The following is a 13,177-nucleotide window of genomic DNA, read 5'->3' on the forward strand; positions in this document are numbered from 1 at the left end:
ACATATTTACATTTATATATCAGATTATATTGAATAAAATCAATTTTTTTTCTCAGAAGTCATAATATAAGGACTTCCAGCCTTAAGCCTCGTACACAAGGTGGGATTTTCCCGACGGGAAATGTTCGATGTCAGGCTGTTGGCGGAAAATCCGACCGTTTGTACGCTCCATCGGACAATTGTTGTCAGACTTTCCGCCAACAAATGTTGGCTAGCATGTCTTCAGATTTTCTGCCAACAAATGTCTGTTTTCGGATTTTCCGATCGCGTGTACTCGGAAGCAGAAGCGGTCGGTCTTGTAAACTGGCGTTCGTAATGGAGAATTAACATTGGTGACGCGGCAAATTATAAAATCTTCAAATGCGGCGCACAATTCTCTTCTTCTATAATGGGATAATAATGAAGCTGCTTTGCTGGTGATACTGATGGAGTTATTGCAAACTCATTTTCAAAGGCTTTTTTTTTTTTCTAGTGATATCAAGAATAATATTAAGAAGAATAATATTATTATGCTTGGATAATCAAGAAACAGCTTCCCCAAGTGAGTCTGGTAAACAGAACAATACAGCAGGTGATTCAGGTCCCTCCGCCACGGATATTCAAGCCTCGCACCTCATGTATTCGACCTGAAACAGGTCACAGAGCCCAATACCCTCTGCTGGGGTGATAATCCTACATCGATATAGCCGTTGATCTTTTCAAAGTGTGCAATCATATAAAAGAAGGAAGAGGACAATCTAGTGCTCTCTGTAAACACTCATTTATTCTTAAATCAAAAATGTACTCACAAAGATTACACTCAGAAACGAGTGCTGATTATAAACACGTCAGGTTGTTTCTAACCCAAGATAGCCGCTGGTGACGTCAGAACGTGACCCCTCCCCCCCATACGCGTTACGTCCTAGTAGGCAAAGAGTAAGGGAGGGTTATAGCCTCCTGTCGGTTTATTTTTTACCATCAATGTCCCATTGCAGAGATTTTCCTTCACTTCCTGCCCCAAAGCCAAACAGAAAGTGAAAGGAAATCTATACAAATTAAGGGAATCCATTGCCTCCCCCAGGCCTTCAGAACTAGTGTCCCCACTCAAAAACATCAGGGTGAGTCTTAAACAGAAAGGGGTGTGGCCTTGAAAGGAAGGGGTGTGTCATATTTAAATTAGGGGTGCACAAGTTTAGTCAGGCCTAGGGCAGCACAAAACCTAAATACACTACTGCTATCAGTGCCCTTCGGTGCCGCCTATCAGTGCTCATCTGTACCGCATATCTGTGCCACCTACCAGTGCCCACCAGTGGGCATATTAGTGCCCATCAGTGCAGCCTATCAGTGCCCATCAGTGAAGCCTATCAGGGGCCATCAGTGCCACCTATCAGTGCCCATCAGTGAAGCATATTAGTGCCTCCACATCAGTGCCAGCTAATCAGTGCCCATCAGTGCCATCTGATCAGTGCAGCCTATCAGTGCAACCTATCAGTGCCCTTCAGTGCTGCCTATCAGTGCTCATCTGTACCGCATATCCTTGCCACCTATCAGTGCACATCAGTGCTGCATATTAATGCCTCCACGTCAGTGCCACCTAATCAGAACCCATCAGTGCAGCCTATCAGTGCCCATCAGTGCCACCTATCAGTGCCCTTCAGTGCCGCCTATCAGAGCTGATCTGCACTGTATATCCGTGCCACCTATCAGTGCCCATCAGTGCAGCATATTAGTGCCTCCACATCAGTGCCACCTAATCAGTGCCCTCCATTGCCACCTAATCAGTGCCCTCCAGTGCTGCCTCATCAGTGCCCATCAGTGCAGCCTATCAGTGCCCATCAGTGCCGCCTATCAGTGCCACCTATCAGTGCCCTTCAGTGCTGACTATCAGTGCTCATCTGTACCGCATATCCGTACCACCTATTAGTGTGGCATATTAGTGCCTCCACATCTATGCCACCTAATCAGTGCCCATCACGGCAGCCTATCAGTGCCCATCATCAGTGCCACCTATCATTGCTCATCTGTACCGCATATCCGTGCCACCTATCAGTGCCCAGTAGTTTGGAATATTAGTGCCTCCACATCAGTGCCACCTAATCAGTGCCCATCAGTGCAGCCTATCAGTGCCCATCATCAGTGCCACCTATCATTGCTCATCTGTACCGCATATCCGTGCCACCTATCAGTGCCCAGTAGTTTGGAATATTAGTGCCTCCACATCAGTGCCACCTAATCAGTGCCCATCAGTGCAGCCTATCAGTTCCGCCTATCATTGCTCATCTGTACCGCATATCCGTGCCACCTATCAGTGCCCATCAGTGCAGAAGATTAGTGCCTCCACATCAGTGCCCATCTCTGAAGGAAAAAAAATACTTATTTACATAATTTTCTGACAGAAACTAAGAAAATCTTTTTTTTTCATTTTTTTTTATGGTGATTACATACCACCAAAAGAAAACTCTATTTGTGTGAAGAAAAAGATAGAAATGTCATATGGGTACAGTGTTGTATGACCGTGTAATTGTCATTCAAAGTGCGACAGTGCTAAAAGCTGAAAATTGGCCTTGGCAGGAAGGGGGGTAAACGTGCCCGGTATTGAAGCCGTTAAATAATTAGTATTACCTACTTAAATGTTGTATAAACTTCCTGACAGATAGATAGGATAGATCCATACATACAGTACATACATACATAAACAGTAGATATATAGATAGATCCCTATTTCTTCTTCTCCTGACTCCTCTAGGTCAGGTGATAATTCGGGTTTGGGGTCACCTAGGGGAAGGGTGGTGAAGGGTTGAGGATCAGTTAGGATTAGGAGGTGAAATATAAAGATTTATTTTCTACTCCATCAACTTTATCTCCAACATTTTGTAATACTCAGCATCAGGGGCATTGCTAGGTCTACAAATGATCTGGGGCTATGGCCCATAGCAGCGTAGTAAAGAAAGTCATATGCTTGGGCGGGCATATATATATATATATATATATATATCCCCAGAGAGCCACCCTTAAATCAGGGTCTCCAGAGAGCCCCCCTTAAATAAGGGTCCCAAGAGAGCCTCCCCCTTACATCAGGGTCCCCAGAGAGCCTCCCCTTAAATAAGGGTCCCCAGAGAGCATCCCCCTTACATTTTGGTCACCAGAGAATCTCCCCCTTAAATCAAGGTCTCCAGAGAGCCTCCCCCTTAAATAAGGGTCCCCAGAGAGCCTCAGCTTTAAATCAGGGTCTCCAGAGAGCCTCCCCCTTAAATAAGGGTCCCCAGAGAGCCTCCCCATTAAATCAGGGTCCTCAGAGAGCCCACCTTAAATCAGTGTCCCAAGAGAGCCTCCCCCTTACATCAGGGTCCCCAGAGAGCCTCCCCTTAAATCAGGGTCCCCAGAGAGCATCCCCCTTACATTTTGGTCACCGGAGAACCTCCCCCTTAAATAAGGGTCCCCCAGAGACCCTCACCCTTAAATCAGGGTCCCCAGAGAGCCCCCCCTTAAATTAGGATCCCAAGAGAGCCACGCCCTTAAATCAGGGTCCTCAGAGAGCCCCCCTTAAATCAGGGTCCCAAGAGAGCCTCCCCCACTTACATCAGGGTCCCCAGAGAGCCTCCCCTTCCCATGGGGACCCCTCCAGAGACTCTGGGCTATGGGCCCCAGACTCAGGGATATAGCTCCAAAAGCCACCCCCTAGCGACGCCACTGCTCAGCATTGTACAGAGTCCACATCTGGGCACCCATCCCTTGCAGTCTTTATCATATCCCTCCAGTCATCATGGTAGAATTCATGGTAGAACTCAGGGAGTGTCGATGAGGGTATGCTGACACCTGCAGTTCACCACAGCTAGATCATTCTCATAGATGGATGCTGGAAATTTTAGTTCCCTGTGACGTCAGTGGAGGGATACTGCGACTTGTAGTTCTCCTCTGATCTCAATGGAGGGATGCTGGGACTTGTAGTCCCCTGTGATATCAGTGGAGAGATGCTGGGACTTGTAGTCCCCCATGATATCAGTGGAGTGATGCTGGCACATGTAGTCCCCCCATAATATTAGTATGGGGGTGCTGGGACTTGTAGTCCCCCATGATATCAGTGGAGGGATGCTGGCACTTGTAGTCCCCCCCATGATATTAGTATGGGGGTGCTGGGACTTGCAGATCCCCATTATATCAGTGGTGGGATGCAGTGACTTGTAGTCCCCCATGATAGCAATAGGGGGATGTTGTGTACGGGATACATAGAATTATACAGACTCTCCTCCTCTCGATACAGTATAGACCATCCATTTGTATACTATCTATTTGAAGCCCACACCATATACAGATTTCTGGTCTATTTGGTATTAAAGAGGAAGTAAAGGCAGTTAAAAAAAAAATGCAACCTGCAAGGCAAAGGCATAATGAGCTAGTATGCATAGCACTCTTTCCCACTCGGAATGGAAAATACATAATAAAAATATTGATTTTTTAGACTTGAATATTTCCCTGGATAAAAGTAAGATCATTACAAAAACTCACTTTAAGAACGTTGATGCTAACAGCTACATTTCTATTAATAGCTGCCATTTCAAGCCATGGCTATTTAATATACCCAAAGGACAATTAGTCCGGGTTAGAAGAAATTGCAGCAAAATCGAGGACTATTTGGAACAGGCTGATCTAATTGCTACTAGATTTAAGGAAAAAGGATATGATGATGCCTTCATAAAAAAAGAGATTGAATAATGTCAAAAGTTTGGATAGGTTCAAGATGCTTGAAAACAACAATAAAGACAAAAATAAGTTTAATGGTGAAATTCCGTCAATAATACTGGATTTTAATGTACAACATAAGGAGATCTCCAAAATGTTAAGTCGACATTGGCATATACTTAAGAAAGACAAAGATTTGAGGAATATTTTGCCGGAAAAAACGAATATTATCTACAAAAGGGCTCCCACTTTGAGAGACATTATAGCGAAATCTGTGGTAGAACCTCCTCCGAAAAGAAATTTTACTTTTTTTACAGGGAAAGGTTTTTATCCCTGTAAAAATTGTTTTACTTGTCTACATGCAAAAAATTTCAAAATAAAAAAACTGATTTTACTAGCACCACTACTGGGGAAACACATCAGATACGGGATTTCATTGGATGTCATACGTAAGGCGTGGTATACTGTTTACAGTGCAGTTGTAAATTACAGTATATTGGAAGAACCAAAAGAGCACTTAAAGTAAGATTGAAAGAACACATACAGAACATCCTGAAGGGTTTTCCACAACACAGTGTCTCTAGACATTTTGATCTAGTACACAATAGGGACCCCTCCCATCTGGAATTTTGGGGTATTGAAAGATTTAATCCTTCGTGGAGTCACAAAATTAGAACCATTAGTCAGAAGGAATCCAGATGGATTTTTATTATGAGATCTTTTTATCCTGATGGTTTAAATGTCGACTTTGATCTTAATTGTTTTTTAAATAATTTTTAATATTTTTATTGTACTATGTTTTTTAATATGTGTATTATTGTGTTGCCCTTGTGGAATTCATTATGATAGGATATATCCATGTAAAGTCATACTCTATTTCCAGGATGCCATTTTTTTACTTTTTCAGCTGTCCATAATATGTGTATATATTCACCATAAAATATTTTTATAAAATATTTTTATAAAATATTTTTAGAATATTTTATATTTATTTTAATATTTGGATACATTTTTGGCATTTATATATTTTTATATTTTTAATGTATATATTTGTATGTGTATCTATATTTTATTTATTACAGTGACCTAGCACTTTAAATAGCCAGGATAACAGTCACCATTCTGTGCTATCATATCTTTTACAATAAGGGAGTGGCCGTAGGACAACCGGAAACAGCGTAAGACTGGCTGAAAACGCCAGGTCTTCATTTTTATCTGCTCTGTGTTACCCTTTTTTTTTTTTTTTTGCTTATGTGAGAGTCCATTTTTTATGCTTTAATAAATTTGTCCATTCATTCAACTACTACACTATTGGAGTCCCCCTCTCTCTCTCCCTCTCCCCCTCTCTGTGTTTTTTTCAAGCTCTATACCACGGAATTACAAGCTGCAGTGTTGTATTCAAGTATTGGAAATGGCCCTCTAGTGGCAGAAGGATATACTACAGGCTTCATCTATTATTCCTTGGTTATTACATAGAGAAATATTAAGGAGAATCTTCTGGGGTTATTTTACTTTGCCTGATTATTCCATCTTTGAGGTGAGAGTTCTGAGAGCCTGGATTTATCTATTTTTGAACAGCTGGTCCCGCCTTTTCTCCTTTTTTTCACTGTTTTCACACATCGGTGTGTTCACCTTGATTTATTGACTTTATATATTATATTTTTTTATACATTTATATTTCTTTATACATTTATTTTTTAGTGGCACCATTTGCGCAGGACTTTTTACTTTGTTTATTCTTATGTGATAGTTGGTGTTAACTATTTTGTCCCGCTGCATTTTTTTAGCAACACTTGCACTTTTGTATCACTTTCACTGTGGATTTTGTATTGCTATAATTTTTACTTTTCCATTTTTTGACACGTATTTAGTTATTTTTGCACGTTTGAGCACTTAATAGCGCGAGGGTCCATTTTTCACATTTTTACATTGTACCCCATACTCATTCACATAGGGTGGGGGGCCGGTATCCGGGGGCCCCCTTATTAAAGGGGGCTCCCGGATTCCGATAAGCCCCCCGCCCGCAGACCCCGACAACCAACGGCCAGGGTTGTCGGGAAGAGGCCCTTATCCTCATCAACATGGGGACAAGGTGCTTTGGGGTGGGGGGGCTGCGCGGCCCCCCCTTCCCCAAGGCACCCCCCATGTTGAGGGCACGCGGCCTGGTACGGCTCAGGAGGGGGGACGCTCGCTCGCCCCCCTTTCCTAGCCGGCCGGGTAGCGTGCTCGGACAAGGGTCTGTTGTGGACTTGGGGGGAACCCCCACGCCGTTTTTTTTCGGCGTTGGGGTTCCCCTTTAAGTCCATACCAGGCGGCGGGGCCCGCGAAGTCTCTGTTGCGGGCCCCGCCTACCTGGAGACGCGCTCGAAATGAGGCGGGAAAAGTCCGCTCATTTCGAAAGTACAGCGGACTGGCACACACACGGGCGGACTGTCCGCTCAAACCAAGTTTGGACGGACAGTTTTACAGAAATTCCGTAAGACTTTGTTCGTCAGACAGTCCGCTGAAAAAGTCCGCTGAAGCCCACACACGAGCGGACTGTCCGCTCAAATGTGTTTCGGCGGACTAAGTTGGGCAGACAGTCCACCCGTGTGTACGCGGCCTTAAATTGTAGTCCTGTAATTCTTAGGAATAACTCACTTAAATCTGTCCAAACCAGAGTCTAGCAGACATCCCGGGTATGATAAAGTTTGAAAAATGAAATCATAAATTATAATATAATAAATAACTATAAATAATTATACCAAATAATAATATAACAATAATGAAAATTATTCAATAATGTAATCAAATCAAAAACACTGAAATTTGCTGAGTTGCAGAATTTTCGCCATCATTACTTTTCAGTATTTGATGACGGATCTCCCCACAAATCGCTATCGCTCAATTCTGCGAGTGATTCCAATTTATTGTCACTGTTTTCTATCTGGTCTAAAATCATTTTTGATGTAAAGGGACAGTTTTGGTTGCTATGGACAATCTCCAGTTTCCAGGCATAAAGAACAGTTTTTATAATATAAAACTGCATGCAGGACACTGGGCAGACCACTAGGGACAAAAGGGATGTGAAATTATTACATACAGCAATGCAATCTGTAAGATTACGTTATACTGTATGTATACTGTGTGTGTTTCACTTTTTGAATTTGGCGCCGATCTCCGTCCCCATGCGTCGAAATGCTCGCAGGGCACATAGATCGGCTCCGTGATAGATCGAGCGGAGGATGAGCCGCTCGTACAGCGAGGGGACATCACTGGATCCAGGGGAGAAGGTAAGTAATCCTCCTCCTGGATTCAGTGATGCGGTCCCGAGTCTGGCTCGGGGTTATCGCTTTTGGTATAAAACTTCCACCCCGAGCCAGACTCGGGAACACCGCCAGGGGGGTTAAGAATGGTTGGTGGAGTCTCACCTTGTTATATCTACCCATACATCCTCCAATCAAATTATTTGTACTTCCCGACAATGAAGAGGCTTGAAAATATCTTCCAGAAAGGTGAAGAGTCCGATCACAGAAGATTCTGGAAGAGAAAGAGTCCAACTTCTTCTTATCCTATGAAGACCAGAAGTGAGCGAAGACGTGTTTCTGCCTCGTCTCATATAACGTCCTTCCAGAATCCAGGAGGAGGGTGAGAAGGGATTTCTAGTAACATAACACACCTCCACCTGTATAGACTGTTCGAACGTCATTCATCTCCAACGCAACACGGCGCTGGGTGTGTCCACATTCCTCGTCCTGTATAACAAGGTGAATACATTTCACCCTGAGGGGTCTAATTATAAAAAGATCTGCAGAGCTACTCAACCAGCAAACTGAATGTCTATCTGTCATAGACGGGGGACTGAGGGTGGAGGGAAGAGGGAGCCTTAATCATTTTCCACGGCATTGATTTTGTATAAATAGAGCAACAACAGCTTTATTTATACAAAACCAGGTTAAAACATAGAACACCACAACATACTGTATGTATAACCCGGATATAAGAACATATTGATAATAGACATACTAATAATCCCCCTTACAAGTCACCGACAGATTAGCAAAACTTATAACCACCCTACCAGTTACCATCATCCCCATTATAGTGTACATAAAACCAGTGGCAGCAGGTGGTAATTTTTTTTTTGGGGGGGGGAATAATATGCCCCCAGTCAGTTGGTAGCACTTACCCCATCTGTTCACCGGCAGCTTCCCCTGTTCAGCGGTGGCGGTGTCCTTCCATTCCATTGTTCTCCACAGGTCATCACGGTGGTGGGCGGCTTCTGTTTCCTCCCTCCTCCTCGGCGGCCAATCGGGAGTCTTCTTTTTTCGGCCAATCGGAAAACGGGGTCTCACACCCGCTTCTGATTGGCCGGATTGAGGATCAGTGTTTCAACAGCGAATATTCATTCGCTATTGTAACACCTGAGTGGGCTCCGAGTGCATCCTCTGCATCCCAAGCCACCTGATTTTGAAACCTATTAGAGCCTCTGGCTCTAATCACATACTTAAAAAAATAAAAATAATTATTGTAATTCATGCGTCTGGCGCCCTGCATGTAGATTTTTTTTGTTCTCGCTTCTATTGGCCATGTAGACTTACAAGCCTAAATATATACAGTGGAACCTCAAATTACGAGCATAATCCGTTCCAGGAGAATGCTCGTAATCCAAAGTATATCAAAGCAGCTTTCCCCATTGAAGTCAATGGAAACAAAAATAATTTGTTCTGCATTGACTTCAAAGACATGCAATACCGCATGCAGCCAGAGCCGGGTGGGCAACAGAGAGCCTTGGAAACGACTGAAAAGGCCAGAGGACTCCTCGGCTGACCTCGGCAAACCTTGGAAAGACTTTTTTCCCGAGATTTGCCGAGGTCAGCAGAGCTGTCCTGGGGCCTTTCTGTGCAACACCGAACAGCGCTGATCGGCGCTATTTGGCTCGGCTCGTGTGCCCCCCCACCACCTCAGGCCAAACACGGTACTGCACACCACTTTGGCTTGAATTGTGCTTGTTTTGGGAGACAACACTTGCAAACCAAGTTATGATTTTTTTTAAATACAGTGCTCGTATTGCGAAACGCTCATTAACGGCGTTACTCGCAATCCGAGGTTCCACTATATATATATATTTAGAGGGGAACTGGTTAACTGTTTTCCCACTTGTTCATTTCAATGTTGAGGGCTTTAGCTTTATTTTTCTAAGAGTGAACTCTCCTTTAGCTTTTTGATCTGCTGTGACTGCTACTTCTGCCGTTCAATTTAGATTTTGCAGCCAAAACTACCAAAAAAGCCCCTTTTCAGGTTGAAATCAATCAGCTTGGGGTTGTCTTGCTGTATTTAAGCTGTGATCAATGCAAATGCTAATAAATCAATTTACACATCCAAAATATGTAATGCCATGGCTAATGCCACGTACACACGACCAGACTTTCCGGCAGACTAGGTCCGACGGTCTTCACGACGGAGTTCCCACAGACTTTCCGAACGAACGGACTTGGCCACACACTAATGGACTAAGTCCGTTCGAAAGTCCGTTCGTTTTGAACGTGGTGACGTAAACGGGACTAAGAAAGGAAGTGCAATAGCCAGTAGCCAATAGCTTCTCTTGCGTCGTATTTGGTCCATCGGACCAGCACACAGACAAACGATTTTCCCGATTTGAGTCCATCGGAATTGAGTCCGTCAGATAGATTTGAAACATGTTCTATTTCTAGAAGATGACATAAAAAAATAGCCTCCTACTATTATGAAAATTGCTGCCCCTGAGGAAGCGTGATTCACACGCAACATGTCGAGCCTCTGATTTGAAAATTCTGATATACCGGGATGTAGACTTGGACACACAACTCATCTGATACCTACATCAGGTAGTGTTCTAGGGACTGCTCCTGACCTATGATTATGAATGTGGTTACTATGTGATGTCAATTTCTATATGTACCGAGTATACTATTAAATCAACTGTATCTGATATGTTATTATAATAACTACATTTCAACTTTTCCTTTTTACATCTATTTTTTAATAAAATAACAAAAATACCCTTTAGGTCTTTTTATTTGGGTGCCTATAAAGTCCATCTTTTTTTTTATGTCATCTTCTAAATAAGCCAATTTCGGGACGATGGCACCCCAATACTGGTACTTTCATAGTGTCACCCTATGCTAAAGTACCCTTTTGAGAATTAAACTTTATTTATGTTCTATTTTTAGGTCCTTCAGATTTTTTTTTCTGAGAAACTATCGGATTAGCCCACACACAATTGGATTGTCCAATGAACGAATCCCTTCGGACCTAGTCTGCCGGAAAGTCTGGTGGTGTGTACGCTGCATAACACTGTCTAATCACACGCTTCTCTAAGACCTCATACAGATTAAAGGAATTTCCTAAGCATGTAATTACAAGGCCCATGTCAACTTTGAAGCGCCAATAAAAGAAACCTCTCCTCACATTTGTAAACGTTCCCCATGACATTCCCCCCCTTTCCACTTTTTTGACAAAAGCTTGCCCCTATTAGCCTTTCAAATGGCCATTATTATGTAACAAGATTTCCCCCATAGACCTCAATAGGAATCACTGCTGAGTTCAGGTTTTTTAGATTTCATGAATATTTTCATGAACCCCCATTATGAACTGAACCCGGGCAGATTCTCTTGTCTCTAGGTGGCGCTCTGCACTACACCTATTACCCTTTGTGGATTTGACTCTATTCCTATCTCATCTGTACAAAACAGCAGATAAATTGTGTTTACTGAATTCTCAGCTGTATACAGAAGTAATGTGTAAAGGGGATGCTGGGACTTGCAGTTCCACATGACTGGACACACAGGTGGAATTAGTAGCTGGGACTTGTAGTTCCCAGATGGTCATACAAACAGAAAAGAGCTAAAAGTGTATATCCCAAATACAGCGAAAAGAGCATACTGATGGTAAGCAGGGCTCGAGTCCTGCGGGAACGCATGGGAACGGCGTTCCCGTACTATTTCCACAACAGGAATGCCATTCCTATTAGCCGCTTGCATACTCCGTGGCCGCCCGAGTGACTGGTTGCTAGGCTAGGGCCGCTCCGCGTCTAGCAACCAGTCACATGACATCGGCCATACACGTGGACACGCACTGGCAGGAGTCAGTGGGCAGTGCGCAGTATACGGCCAGGACTACGGCTGAGCAGCTCCTCCAGAGCAGCCAGCCACAGACACACAGCAGGAATCCGGACTGTCCCCTCCCTCCCCTCTACCCAGTGCCAGACAGTCCTGGCCTCCTGGGGCCAAAGCCACTGCACCGTTGCCAGTTTACTTCTCTCCTGAGAAGGGAAGAGAATACCAAGTTAGTGTGTTATTAAGTTGCAGTCTGCAATACATACCCTGCCAGTATTCTGCAATACATACCCTGCCAGTACTCTGCAATACCCTGCCAGTACTCTGCAATACATACCCTGCCAGTACTCTGCAATACCCTGCCAATACTCTGCAATACATACCCTGCCAGTACTCTGCAATACCCTGCCAATACTCTGCAATACATACCCTGCCAGTACTCTGCAATACCCTGCCAATACTCTGCAATACCCTGCCAGTACTCTGCAATATATACCCTGCCAGTACTCTGCAATACCCTGCCAATACTCTGCAATACCCTGCCAATACTCTGCAATACATACCCTGCCAATACTCTGCAATACATACCCTGCCAGTAATCTGCAATTTCCTGCCAATACTCGGCAATACCCTGCCAATACTCTGCAATACCCTGCCAATACTCTGCAATACCTTGCCAATACTCTGCAATACATACCCTGCCAGTACTCTGCAATACCCTGCCAATACTCTGCAATACATACCCTGCCAGTACTCTGCAATACCCTGCCAATACTCTGCAATACATACCCTGCCAATACTCTGCAATACATACCCTGCCAGTACTCTGCAATACCCTGCCAATACTCTGCAATACATACCCTGCCAGTACTCTGCAATACCCTGCCAATACTCTGCAATACCCTGCCAGTACTCTGCAATACATACCCTGCCAATACTCTGCAATACATACCCTGCCAGTACTCTGCAATACCCTGCCAATACTCTGCAATACATACCCTGCCAGTAATCTGCAATTTCCTGCCAATACTCGGCAATACCCTGCCAATACTCTGCAATACCTTGCCAATACTCTGCAATACATACCCTGCCAGTACTCTGCAATACCCTGCCAATACTCTGCAATACATACCCTGCCAATGCTCTGAAATAATCTGCCAATACTCTGCAATATCCTGCCAATACTCTGCAATACATACCCTGCCAATACTCTGCAATACTTACTCGGCCAATACTCTGCAATACTTACCCTGCCAATACTCTGCAATGCTTACTCTGCCAATACTCTGCAATACATACTCTGCCAATACTCTGCAATACTTACCCTGCCAATACTCTGCAATACTTACTCTGCCAATACTCTGCAATACATACCCTGTGAATACTCTGCAATACTTACTCTGCCAATACTCTGCAATACTTACCCTGCAATACCCAGCAAT

The 13,177-nt window shown here is 43.9% G+C and overlaps 1 protein-coding gene across 2 annotated transcripts in view; it reads right to left on the reverse strand.

Annotated features, from left to right (window-relative positions):
* LOC143961794 (NACHT, LRR and PYD domains-containing protein 3-like) overlaps positions 1-8,281 on the reverse strand; it is a 43,863-nt gene extending 35,582 nt beyond the window's left edge. The window contains exon 1 of one of the 2 annotated variants that reach the window (XR_013270555.1): positions 8,070-8,281. The gene's annotated coding sequence lies outside the window, so the exon portion shown is untranslated. The remainder of the gene's footprint in view (positions 1-8,069) is intronic. The other variant, XM_077471128.1, reaches the window with a different exon arrangement.
* Positions 8,282-13,177: the final 4,896 nt, after the last annotated feature.

This window comes from Lithobates pipiens, unplaced genomic scaffold (genome assembly GCF_037356315.1).
Source record: "Lithobates pipiens isolate NorthernLeopardFrog02 unplaced genomic scaffold, aLitPip1_a1.2 Scaffold_8, whole genome shotgun sequence".
In the NCBI taxonomy this organism is placed as follows: Eukaryota; Metazoa; Chordata; class Amphibia; order Anura; family Ranidae; genus Lithobates; species Lithobates pipiens.